The sequence below is a fragment of the Amborella trichopoda genome, chromosome 6 (genome assembly GCF_054954075.1).
Source record: "Amborella trichopoda isolate Santa Cruz 75 chromosome 6, AtrichopodaSantaCruz75HAP2 v2.0, whole genome shotgun sequence".
Classification (NCBI taxonomy): Eukaryota; Viridiplantae; Streptophyta; class Magnoliopsida; order Amborellales; family Amborellaceae; genus Amborella; species Amborella trichopoda.
In genome coordinates, this window is record NC_142341.1 from 13,740,781 (window position 1) to 13,755,383 (window position 14,603).

Here is a 14,603-nt window from a genome sequence, read left to right on the forward strand (position 1 = left end):
AGAAAAAAAGAGAAAGGATTGAAATTATCCCAAAATCATCGTGAGGAAACACCATCCTTATCCCGACCTGAGAGAAAAACCAGCATTAGATTCCATAACTGAAAGGACAATGAAGTAACAAGTAAGCACCTGTTTCACAAACATCTTTATATAATAGGCAAATATTAAGCAAAATCTTCCCTATCTTCATCAAATTATCAACCTCAACAACTTATTTTGTACCGCTAGCCACACAAAAGCTTGAACTTTGTGCGGTAATGGCCACTTCCAAAGTTTAGCAACTTCAAGCATCGACCATCTCCATCGATCATGGAAAAGTAAGCGATACATAGATTTGACCGAAAAAATTCCATCTTTGTCAACCTCCCAACTACCTCGTGAATTGTTTCTTGAGGGATATAACATTGTTCAACATCTCCAAAAGAGAAGAAATCTGAGAAAAGAACTCATCTGATATCCTATTATAAGGAAGGTTTAGATTCCAAACCACCTAATTTCCCCTAATCTCAAACATATCTACAACCGAAGCATTGGAGTTATCCATCCTTTGCAAAATTATCAAGCAAAACATATTTCAAGGGTGATGTGCCTAGCCATTTATGATGCCAAAAGTATATATGTTGCCATTAGCCAAATTCCAACTAATATCCCGATGAATTAGAGGTTTGCACAGACTAATCGATCTCCAAAGCCAATCCACATTCCATATCTATCAATTCTATACTTAGCAGCAATAACTAGATATTGTAACTGATCAGTTAAATGCAAACTTCTCTACCACCATTTGCATAGTAAAGCTTGGTTAACCAGTTTGATTTTCCTTAACCCCAATCCACCCTCACTTTTCGGTGTGCACACCCTATCCCATTTTAGGAGGGGGACTTTTCTCGATACATCAATTGAGCCCACAAAAAATTCCTCATCATTCCTTCTATTTTCCTAGCTACCGATGAAGGAATCTACAGAATATGCATTTGATATATAGGTAAGTTCAACAGACACGCTCTCACCAAGGTGATCCTACTTCCTAGAGATAAGTATTTATATTTTCAAAGATCCAACTTAAATTGAATCCTATGAATTACTTTATCCCAAATAGCCAACAGAAGCCTACCATCAGAGATCGGCATTCTGAGATGTGTGATTGAAAGTGATCCACCTTACATCCCAAAGTCTCAGCAAGCTCAAGGACCACATAATCATCACAATTGATCCCAATCACTGAGATTTTATTAAAGTTAACCTTGAGCCCCAAAGCCACCTCACAATATCACAAAAAATTTGCTATATTACTAACTTGGTTAACCTTAGCCCCACAAAAAATCAGGGTATCATCAGGATATTGTAAGTGAGTAATTCACGACCCCTTATTCGGCATTTGAAACCCTAAAAAATGACAATTGCTTTCTACATTCCCCACAAGAAGACTAAAACACTCTGCATAAATAGTAAATAAAAAAAGAGACAGAGGACCACCTTGTCGTAAACCCCGTGAAGCACTAAAGAATCCCCATAGGCTCCCCTTGTAAAGAATGGTAAAGTGCGTAGAGTACAAGCAGCCATATATCCAATTTCTTTACTTCTCTCCAAAGCCCATATTTTTCATGATTTCCAACAAAATTTCCTATTCAACCCTATCTTAAGCCTTTTCCATAACAAGCTTGATCACTACCCCCTGACTAACACTCAAAATTCTTGAGTGGATGCACTCCTGAGCAACTAATACAATGTCTGTAATCAGACGATCTTTGATAAAAGCATATTAGGCTCCTGAGATAATCAATGGTAACACAACCTTCAGTCTTTTAGCCAACACCTTGGCCACAATTTTGTAAAAACTCGTAAGAAAGCTAATGGGACTGATGTCCCCCAGACTAGCTATAATGGACTTCTGAGGAATCAATGTAATAAAGGTAGAATTAACCCCTCTAAATAATTTACCTCTTCTAAAAAAAACCCCTAACTATTTCCAATAACTCTATGCAAATCAAATCCCAAAATTTTTTGGAAAAAGGTTAGAGGAAATCTGAACTTTAGAAATCAAGAGAGCCAAAAGCAATGGTATTCTTTCAAGTGCTTTTGATAATCTCAACCACTTCCTTATCTTGTAGACATCCAATTTCAAACCTAAAAGGTTTTAATCCCTCTAAGACATTTTTAAAGTATAACATTATAGGAGTATGGTCAAAGGATAAACGGGATAAGGCTTTAACCGTAACAAGGGGAAAGGATTCCAACCAATCCCCAGATACCATAAATCTATCAAGTTTGGACATTGACATATTAGAGTTAATTACATTGGTTCAGATAAAAACAATACCTGAAATAGGAAGATCGATCAAAGACTGGGTCTCGACAAACCTGTTAAACAAGGTCATAGCTAAGGTAGTAGGCCCTCCATAACTACTCTCATCTGGTCATCGAATAAAATTGAAATCACCCCCTAAACAAATAGGGTGATTAAAATTAAGAAACAAATCTGACATAAATCATTAATTAATACTTCTTTAAGAGCAAACGATTAAGGCCCATAAACATTCATCAAGCCCCATTGACATCCTAGAGTGGACCACACAAAACCAATAACCAAAAAGTTATCCTTGATCATCGAAAGAAAAGACTGTAAAAATGTCAGATCCCTCAAGATCCCCAGCCCCCCAAAAGCCCCCACAAAGTCTACTGCCCCAGAGCCCCAAACTTCCCTCACCCCTAAAAGATTGGGGCTTGGAAGTTTGATCTCCTGCAAAATGAGCACTGGCGGCTTAAACTTACTAACCAAAAAAATGATGTCTTTCTTACATCTGGGGTCACCCAAACCACCCCTTACATTTCAAGAGATGTAGAGGAAGAGGAACGTGGACCATCCCTCCTAGTTCCAAAGTAGACTTCCTCTAACATTATAACTTCCTCCATCGCCTCATCGATGGCATCCTCCATAGCAAACGACTCTGAAGACACAGAAGTTCCACTATCGATTTCCATAACAGTATCCTTCAAAATAACAAGTCCTTTAACAACACCACCACTTGAAAGAACACCACGAGCCATAAGTCTTGTTGAATACCTTGTTGCCTTGACTGAGCCTTTACCTGTCACCGATTTTCCTCCTTTGTTCGGTGTCTTCTTGTCTAAAGTGAACTTGTTTACGCTCTGATCTGCACCCATCTTGGTAAGAGATCTACACAAATCTTAGCAAAATTTTTGTTAATTTTGTGAAAAATAGAGAGAGTGGGGTTGCTCAAATTATGGGCCCAAGAATGACATAGATTCATTTATATCTGATCTTTTCTTGAGTCCACTGGCAATGTTAGCTTCCAGATCTGTGTAATTTGCTTTAAAAACTCTTTGAAAAATTTTATAAATAAATAAATAGAACAAAATTAGATGAGAAAATTAACTAAATTTGAAGAAGGAAAGGGGACTTACCTCTGGGGTTGCGGAACCTGGAGTTTCGGGCATGGATCAGGCCGCACTTCTGATTTACGCCATCATCTCCTTTTAGATGCCTATGCTTGCTGGAATCAATAGATCTAAAGAATTTTTACCTAGATCTAAGGTTCCTGAGGCCAGGGGAAAAGCTCAGAATTTTTTGTAATGTCTACCTAGGTTTTTCTGAGGGTTTAAGAGAGTTTTCCTTAGTTTTCTAAGGTTTTTGGAGGCTTCTAAGCTTAAATATGAATTTTTTGATTTACTGGGATTTTTGGAGATTTTTTGGGATGTTTCCTAATTTGTTTGGAATTTTCTAAGGAGTTTACCTATTTTCTGGTATTTTCTAGGCTATTTTTCCAATTTCGATACTTTCTCAGGATTTTCTTCATCTCCCCTTTTGGTTCTGGAGGGGGGTATTCATAGAGCTCAGTTTGCGATTTTTCTTATTTTTTTTTTTTTTTTTTAGAATTTTTTGAGTTTATATATAATTTTTTGGCTTTATCCTCAAGAAAATGCCCTTTTACTGTGTCATCAGGCCTGACTGGACCCGTTACTGGCTTTGGGGGCATGCCCGACACGCCACGTGTCGGGTTGCCTGACCCACTCCACGTCGGGCGGGTCACCTTGGGCCCATTAGGCAGGGAATTCTTGGTCATTTTCTAGATCCTTTTATCCATAGGTCTGATTCAGACGATTCTTGGGCTGCTGGAAAGCTCTTGGGATCTACTTTGATTTGGGATAGGTTTTTGGGCAGGTTTTCTATGGTCTACTAAAGTTTGTGTGGTCAATTGGCTCATAATCAAGGTTTATAGGAGTTTCCTTAACCATAATTTATTGGAAAACCACCGGAAAAGACAAAGAGGCTTTCAAGGCCACCACCTCTGAATTAGCTGGTATGAAAAACACTCTTGTATTTATAAAGGAAGAGCACCAAAGGGAGAGAAAACTAGCTGGGTCCTGCAGGAATACTGGATCATTCTTAAAACCGCCTTTAAAACCGGCATGGTAAGCCTGAAACCGCCTTGTTACCTTTTCCTTTGGTAAGATGATTCGCATTGTATTAAGATGATTTGTCCCTGTAGTGTTGAACATGATCGAATTTGCCACAAACATAGATAAACATAATATGTTTTAAAATAAAAAATTTCCAACTTCATTTACCATATCAAAATGGCTAAAATTGACTCATTCTACTCGTTAAAACCAATCAAATATTGGTTTTGACCAACTTTCTACCAAACTCAGTTCTTACCTTGGACCAAACCCAGCTAAGGCACCAATCAGCGATTCGACTGGTCGAACCACCGGTCCAGTCCGGTCTTAACTTGCGGAAACTTGGATTAAAACCTCTTGCAAGATGTCAAAAATAAAAGGTTTACTTCTTAATTTTCTTTAGTTCCTCATAAAATAAAAATTAATTGATATCTTTTGAGCCCCATAATGATTTGGTAAAAGTTTTGACCCCTTTAATGATATTTCCCTTAAAATAATGTTTTTTCTCTGTCAACAAAAATATGTAACGTAAGCCTTAAACTTTCCCTTTTTTGCTCTACTAGAAGAGAATCAACACTTCGATTTAACAGGATGAATGGGTGGTTTGTCGGATCTTTCAGAAGAATACCAGTGGGAAGAAGTATACCCTGAGCCGCCAACACCCGAATCCCTACGACCTCGATATGGGCCCATGCCGGCATGGGCAGAACATTCCATGCAAATAGACACACCAGCACAAGAAGGGGATTCAACATGAGCCATAACGATGAGATAACAGAGTTAACTAGGCTCATGTTACAGGCTCCACCGCAGTTAGCATTCCAAGGGCTAAATCCCAACAACACTAGCCGACAGGCTGCGTTACCGCCTGTGCCGGTCGTGTGGAACCACCAACAGCCAATAGCAATGGACACTGTGTCCTCCCTTTTAGCAGGAGGGGAGATTCTCGTCGGCACGGGACTAGAACCCACAGGCAATAGCCGATTTCACCAAGTGAACCCACGCACCCTATACGTGGAGCTAGAGCCTTATTGGGCAATTGTCATGGGTGGTTAGGACTCAGTTTCTAGAAGCTTCTAGAACCTCTTGAGGCAGCTTTGGGCCCCACCAACAAAAGAGTTCCATGGACAATCCAAAAGAAAAGAGAGGAAAGAAAAATATGTTTGAAAACATACATAATAAAACTACTTATTTTTAATATAAAAAGATCACAATCATTTTCAGCTCTTAGATGCGAAATTTTGCAATTAGAGGTGTATTATTGACCACGTACAAAATCCTATGGAAAATTTTCTGAACTTTGTTTCACACCCCATTTGTCAGATTTTATCGAGGAGTAGATTTCTCATCTAGGAGCAATTGTGGCTTCCTTGAATTGTGGATGGCTAGCAAATGTGTAGCTTGATTTGTGGATGGCTAGCAAATGTGAAGCTTGATTTGATTCTCATGCAGAATCTGAAATAGGCATACTCAGATACGTGAAAGGGAACGACTCCACTCTACAATTCATAACCCCAGCGAAATAATTCAATAAGTCGGAATCACGTGCCACCCCGATAATTGAAGTCTTCCCAAAATTAACTTTTAGACCCAAAGCTACTCTACAACATCTCAAAAACCTCATGATGAATACAATTGGATTCAACTGAGCCCCACAAAAAATAATAGTATTATCAACATATTGTAAATGTGATATAGGCATGCCTTCCGAATTAAACTGAAAGCTACAAAACCAATTCATATTTTCCACATTTCTAACCATGAGACTAAAAGCTTCCCTCACCAGAGTAAAACGAAAGGAGAAAAAAGGGTCACCTTGTCTAATACCCTTTGAAGCCTGAAAGAAAACCTTTAGGGCTCCGATTCACTAAGATTGAAAAATATGTCAAAGGCAAATAACCAGCCATCCATTTTCGTCATAAGATCCCAAAACCCATCTGTCTTAAAATTTCATCCAACACTTTCCACCCTATTCGATCATACGCCTTCCCCATATCTAGCTTGATAAGAATACGTGGCTCAGAACTTTGTATCCTAGCGTGGATACATTCTTGAGCAATTAATACCTCATCCATAATTCCTCCCACTTATGATTGCCGATTGAGTTCCCGAAACCAACAAATGTAGAACCTTTTTTAATCTTTCAGCCAACACCTTAAAAATGATTTTATAGAGGTTGGCCAACAAACTAATAAGACTAATGTCAATAATCGCCGGAATAGAAGATCTTTTTGGGATTAAAGCAACAAATGTCAAATTAATCTCTCTATTTAAAACACCCATCTCTAAAAACTTATTAACCGTCAAAAGCAAATCATCTTTCAATAAAGTCCTAAGCCGATGAATTTAGAAAAGATATCGGTTTAATTTTGTTAAGTCAACAGCATTGTTCGCAAACTCGGTCGGTCTAACTTGGAACCAGCTAGCCAAATCTGAACCTGGCATTGGCTGATATGGTTTTGGCTGATTTTGGGGGTCTGGCTCATAGTTAGCAAGTCACCGCTTTAATCACGACTTTTTCAAAAAAGTGGTGCTTTTTTTAAAAACAATTTAATCTATGACTTTTTGAATAGATCAGTAAAAATACGCGATCTTTTTAGGAAGAAGTTTAAAACGTGACTTTTTCAAAATTTGAAAAAATTATTTCAAAACAACTTTTCTATTAATATACTCTCTTTTTTTTTTTAGAAAGTTCAATATCTTTTTCCCATTTTATGAAATTTCTACTTCTATTTTTATTTCTCTTCTACCAAAACATTCTCTGGTTCTCTGCTATGGATATGGTGAGTATTTTTCAAGTGGTTATGGGTAACCATAGTTAACAAGTATGGGATAGACAATTTCTTTCTAGAAAGATGAAAATTGAATTCACCTATCCAATACTTATCTTGACTAATAGAATAGATAAGCATCTTATGATATATATATATATATATATATATATATATATATATATATATATATATATATATATATATATATATATATATATATATATATATATATATATATATAGGGTCACCACCTCTGAATTAGCTAGCATAAAAAAAACTCCTGTATTTTATAAAGAAAGAGCACTAAAGGAAGACAAAACTAGCTGGGTCATGCACGAATACCAGCCCATTCCTAAAACCGCCTTTACCGGCATGGTAAGCTTGAAACCACCTTGTTACCTTTTCCTTTGGTAAGATGATTTGTATTGTATTCAGATGATTTGTCCCGGTGGTGTTGAACAGGATCAAATTTGCCACAAACATAGATAAACATGATATGTTTTAAAAAAACATTTCTAGCTTCATTTACCGTATCAAAGTTATGTTTTAAAATAAAATTTTCAACTTCATTTACCGTATCAAAATGGCTAAAATTGACTCATTCAACTCGTCAAAACCAGTCAAATATTAGTTTTGATCAACTTTTTTGAATTTTTAAATTTTTAAATTTTGAATTTTATTTTTCTCTAACTGACCTTGGCTTTTACGGCGTCTGCGCTAGCTAGGTCTTTCTCGACGGTCAACGGTCGGATTTCCTTTTTCAATTGTTGTTTGGACCTTCACTTCTGAGAGACCATCTTCTTCTTATTCTCCTCCAACCGACATCTAGAGTGATTTCCTAAAACTGGAATAGGCTTCACCATCTCCTTTGGCTCTAAAGAAACCATGATGGAAAAAGATTCTTGGCCCACCTACAATCTCATTGATTTTGGCATCAGAGCCCAAACATCTTCCAAATTTTGACTCTCACATACTTCAGATCACCACCATTGAAAGAATCCCGATCCACATCACAAAATTTACCACTACTATTAGCCAACTTCTCAAGAATATCCACCTTCCAAGCATGCAATTTGATGCCCGACATCCTGATCCACTGGCTTTTCTTATGCAAGTAAGAAAAATGCATGGCTGGTTTCCAAAGGTCCAAAGATAAAAGCTTGCCTCCAACTCAAACGAAATTGTTTTGTAATGCTGCCAAAGCTTTTTCCTTAGCCCGCACTAAGAACACTATCTTATTCTTCCCCAAGACATTTATTTCCAGTACATAGGATAAACCTCATCCCCTTTTGGCTCAATCACTTAGGCCAAAAATATCATTTGCAAGGGGAGAAAAAGAACCGGTCCAATCACTTAGGCCAAAAATATCATTTGCAGGGGGAGAAAAAGAACCAACTATTGAAAAGTTAGCATCCGAAAGCAATCCCCCTATTAAATCATAACTCACCACCACCACTGGTACAAAAAACCCATCATCCTCGCCTAGCTTCTTTGTCATCTCTCTTTCCAACACAAAATGTTCCAAAATGGCTTCTGACAAAAATAGTAGGGCTCAACACAATATGTGTCGGAACGGCTTATGATATTCAAATTATGTCAGTTTGGCACAAAATGTGTTGGACCAGTTTATATTGAAAATTTGCCGAACTAGCTTCTACATTCATGTTGAGTCAGTTTGGCACAAGAAAGTGGGAAACATGGTTTAAAATGAGAGCATTACATTCCATAAAAGTCAATTTTTTAATTGGGGGTGGATACAAAAATAAATGGCGTTGGGGCTAATAGTGTGCTTCTATAACTTTCTTTTTTTTTAGCAAGGTTTTAAAAAATGAATCAGTATCCCAGATCGACCACCCCAAAAACCATGTTGGATCGGTGGATCAGCAATCCAGATTGAAAAAGCGGTCAGCTCCACTAGTTTCGGCATCAAAAAATAAATAAAAAGCTTTAAAAATAATGTTCTTTGAGTTTCCCAAAAACATGTGGGGGTTGTGCATTCTGTACTTTCAGTATTTGTGGATATTAAGAAGTTGCTCCCCTATCTGGATGTTTGTTGATTATTATATTCACATAATTAGAAAAAAGAGCTTACAATCATCATGGATATCAATACATAGTCCAAAATAGAGCATTGAACAACTAAAATACAACCTATACCAAAATAAAAAACAATGTCGTTCTTCCTCTTCGTCCTGTTTAGTTCGCCTGAAATAGAGATGAATGTTTCAAGGATTTCCTTTTTTATAATGAAGAATCATTGAAGAAAATAAAATACAAGAAAAACAATTAGAAAATGACAATATATAAATAAAATAAAAAATAAAAAAGTAGAACAAAAATAAAAACTAAACTAAACTAAAGCTATAATGCATTCTCATGCTTGAATGAGGATTTTGTTAGTCCCAACACAAAAACAAATAACACCAGAAATAATATCCCAAAAAATACTAAATAAATCAATCAATATACAACTTACACGGATATGTCCTTAAATCACATAAGGGATTTAAAGTTTCATACCAAATCCTATAGACCAAATCATCCAGTGACCGACAATCTTGAGAGTTCCCTTTGGTAAATCTCATTCACCTTGCATATCTCTTTTTCATCTTTCTCTATCCTTTTATCTCTATTATTTCTTGAGTTAACCTCTTTATGCAAGGACACATTTCTTTTGTAACTCTCACATTCATAATCGATAGGAGTTGAAATCCAAATGTAACTCTTTGGTTTAAACTTTTAGAAAATTGAAATCTTATACATTGGCATAAAAAAAAAGCCAATTAGTTTGTTCTTGTAATATTTTTTATTTGATCTCCTTAACTTTCATAAAAAGAGAATTTTTTATTTTGAATGTTTTATTTTTTTTTCGAAGTTTAAGTATATTTAATTAGGGAAAAGTTTATATAGAGCCGAGGCTCTAAACAATCAAATTTGAGCCTACCTCAAAAATTTCATTATAAGAGGTTGTTTTGATGTTCAAATATCTTCAAATTGATCATCTCGACATCAAGAAGCATGAATATGAGAAAAAAAAATGGATTTAAAGTTTTGAAAATAGTGTATTTTGTATGCATTTTTGGACTGTCAATTTTCAAGATTTTCAAGTTTTCATAAATCTGTCGATCTACACAATAAATATAAAAATATATTAAGGCTATCACAAAGATTTTCAATATTGAAACCACATGTCTCGACACTAATTGAAGATAGGGTCTAATTTGATTGTTTAGAGCCTAGGCTCTATACAAACCGCACCCATTTAATTATATTAACATTTGTCCTAAAGACTTAGGTCCCGATTTGGATTCCTGGATTTATCAATCATTGAAAAAGTCAATCCTAGAATTGAAATTTACTGGATATTTTGTTTAATATGGTGTATACTACTTGGATCGCATCTGGTATAAATCACGGAAATGGAAATTCCTTGTTTGGATTGCCTGGAATATCATTTTTTTGGAAATGCAAATCATTTCTCTCTCTCTAAAATTTTTTAGATAGTTTCTTTCTCTAAATTTTAATACACTCTCTTTCAAAAACTAAAAATTTGAAATAGTTTATCTCTCTAAAAATTTTGAGATAATTTTCTCTCTAAAAATTTTATATACTTTCTCTCTCTAAACTTTGATATAGTTTTGCTCTCTAAAATTTTGAGATACTTTCTCTCTAAAACTTAAAATTTGAGATAGTTTTGGTCTATAAAATTTTTGAGATAGTTTCTCTCTCTAAACAATTTAAGGCAGTTTTTCTATCTAAAATATGATATAGTTTTTCTTTTTAAAATTTTAAGGTACTTTCTCCATCTAAAACTTAAAATTTGAGATAGTTTCTTTCTAATATTTTTAAGATAGTTTCTCTTTCTATGAAATTTTAGGTACTTTCTCACTCTAAAATTTGATACAGTGACTCTCTAAAATTTTAAGATGCTTTCTCTCTTTAAAACTTAAATTTGAGATACTTTCTCTCTCTAAAATTTTAATATACTTTCCCTCTAAAACTTAAAATTTGAGATAGTTTCTCTATCTGAAACTTTTCAAATAGTTTCTCTCTCCAAAAAATTTAGGTACTTTTCTATCTAAAATTTGATATAGTTCCTCTCTCTAAAGTTTTAAGATGCTTTCTCTATCAAAAAGTTAAAATTTGATATAGTTTTTCACTCTAAAATTTTCAAGTAGTTTTTCTCTCTAAAATTTTAATATGCTTTCTCACACTAAAACTTAAAATTTGAGATAGTTTCTCTATCGAAAAATTTTTAAATAACTTCTCTCTCTAAATATTTTAAGTACTTTCTCTATCAAAAATTTGATATAGTTTGTCTCTCTAAAGTTTTAAGATTTTTTTCTCTCTATAAAACTTAAAATTTAATATAGTTTCTCACTCTAAAATTTTCAAGTAGTTTTTCTCTCTAAAATTTTAATATGTTGTCTCTCATTAAAACTTAAAATTTAAGTTAGTTTCTCTATCGAAAGTTTTTTAAATAACTTTTCTCTCTAAATATTTCAAGTACTTTATTGATCTAAAATTTGATATAGTTTCTTTCTCTAAAGTTTTAAGATGCTTTGTCTCTCTAAAACTTAAAATTTGCGATAGTTTCTCTCTCTAAAATTTTTCTAGTAGTTTCTCTATCTAAAATTTGATATAGTTTTTAATCTCTAAAATTTTAATATATTCTCTCTAAAATTTAAAATTTGAGATTATTTCTCTCGAAATGTTTTGAGAAGTTTCTCTCTAAAAAAAATTTTGTTCCCCTCTAAAATTTAATGTAGTTTCTCTCTCTCTAAAATTTAAAATTTGAGATAATTTTTCTCTCTAAAATTTTAATATGGTATCCTTAAAACTTTAAATCTGAGATACTTTTTCTATCTAAAAATTTGAGATAGTTTCTCTCTCTAAAAAAATTTGCATATTTTCTCTCTCTAATTTTTTTTCTACTCTCTCTCTCTAAAATTTAATATAGTTTTCCTCTATAAAATTTTAATATGTTTTCTCTCTTTAGAATTTGATATAGTTTCTCTCTCTAAAATTTTAATATGTTTTTTGGCTCTTCAATAGCAAAATGGATCATTTTTATGAAATATCAATTCCACCTATTTTGGTGGAATTGAGATTTTCAAATCTTGGCTTAAAGTGAGCATTGAGGAATCCCACATAACTCTCAATTCTAATGGAAATGTCAAATTCTAAGTGAACCAAACACGATTGGCCTAGCTTTTCTAGGACAAGTGACTCTTGGAAATATGAATCCAATGAGCCAAACGGGCCCTTAATATATTTTATATTATTTAGTTTTGAATTTTAAACATTTATTATTTTGATTTATGACCCATTTTATATTTATTCAGTTTTGAATTTTGAACGTTCGTTAATTTGATTTATGACTTGTTCTTTAATTACTTCTGATACATAGAAAATTAATCTTGCTTTTTATCAAAAATTTTATAATCGGGAAACTATTTGTTACCAATTTCTAATTGCGTGTAATGAACTTTTAGAATGCTTTAGAAAATCATGTTAACTTTACCTAAAAATTAGCATGCACAAAATCGTAGCTTCTTCTTATTTAGATTACTTAGTTAGATTAATATTTTCAATAACTTTTATGCTGCTAAAAAGTACTTTTAACAATTTTCAGACTTTTTAATACAATGTATTCTTTTACAACTTTGTATATAAGTTTTGATATAGGGTGTGGTTTTCATAAGGTTGCAACCTTAAACAAACCATTTAAGGCGTACCGTCAAATTTTATCATAATATATAATTTTGTGGTAAAATATTCTTAAGATCATCTCAAAATCTATTTTCAATTCTAATAATAAAATTTTAAACTCAAAAAATGATTAAAATCAAATAGATTTATAGACGTGTCAAGATCTTGAATATGGACGGTCTAGATAATGTGTTATAAGATGCACTATTTCTAAGACTCAAATTTTTTTTTTTTTCATGGTTATACATCTCGATGTCAAGATAATCAATTAGAGGGCTTTTCAAAATTAAAAGAACCTTTACCGATGGATTTTTGGGGTGCATCTATAGTTCTACATGGTTGCAACCTTATATAAACTTTTCCCTTCGATATATGTTTTTAAATTAAGAATCTTTAATGGCAATCAATATATATATATATATATATATATATATATATATATATATATATATATATATATATATATATATATATATATATATATATATATATATATATATATATATATATATATATATATGTGTGTGTGTGTGTGTGTGTGTGTGTGTGTGTGTGTGTGTGTGTGTGTGTGTGTGTGTGTGTGTGTGTGTGTGTGTGTGTGTGTGTGGTTTCTATAAGGTTGCAACCTTTACAATCCAATTCAGGCACACCTCCAAATTTATCATAACATGCGATTGTGGTGTAAAAAATCTTAGGATTATATGAAAACCTATTTTTATATCTAATTATAAAAGTTTAAACTCTAAAAATGGTTAAAATCAAATAGATCTATAAATAAATGAAAATCTTGAAAATAGACAGTCTAGATAATGTGTTGCAAGATGCACTATTTTTGGGACTCAAAATCTTCTTCTTTTTTTCATATCCATATATCTCGATATCGACATAGTCAATTAGAGAGTTTTTCAACATTAAAACAACCTTTTTCGGTGGAGTTTTGAGGTGCATCTGTGATTCTACATTTTAAGGTTGCAACCTTATATAAACTTATATATATATATATATATATATATATATATATATATATATATATATATATATATATATATATATGAGCAATGATCCAATGCAACGATTGTATCATAGTATAATGCAATGACACTTCTAGAAAACCATATTTGTAGTATTTGTATTATCCCAAATTTGCACACACACTCTCTTCATCTCAATAATCAATCCCCCAAAAAAAAAGTTCAATTTGATAGTCAAAATGAGTCCCCTCCAATTTATGATTGTTCATTGGAATGAAAAGAATGTGTATTTCAAAATTTGGATTTTTAAGGTTGTTGCATCATATTACAATACAACAGTTACATGAAATCATTGCTATATATATGTTTGTGAGAGAGAGTAATTTATTAGCAACGAATTAACGTGGCTTAGCATTGATCATGAGATGTTGAGTAGAACCGGAGCTTAGACTGTTAAGATCCAAGATTGATAAGCAACCCTTAGGAATAAAAAGGCAACATCAAGGTAGGCTCGAGCAATAGCAGTCCCAAGCCTTAGGGACAAAAGGTAAGAATAGGGCATGCTCGAGTAATGGTAGATCCAAGCTTGAAGGACATGGCAGGATCGAGCAACATCAAATCAATAGACTTGAGCAGTGGACAAAAACTTGTGTCTTCTTTGCAAAAAGAAAAACAATAGACTCAGCTGAAGCCAACACAACTGGTTGTTGATGGTGCAAACCTG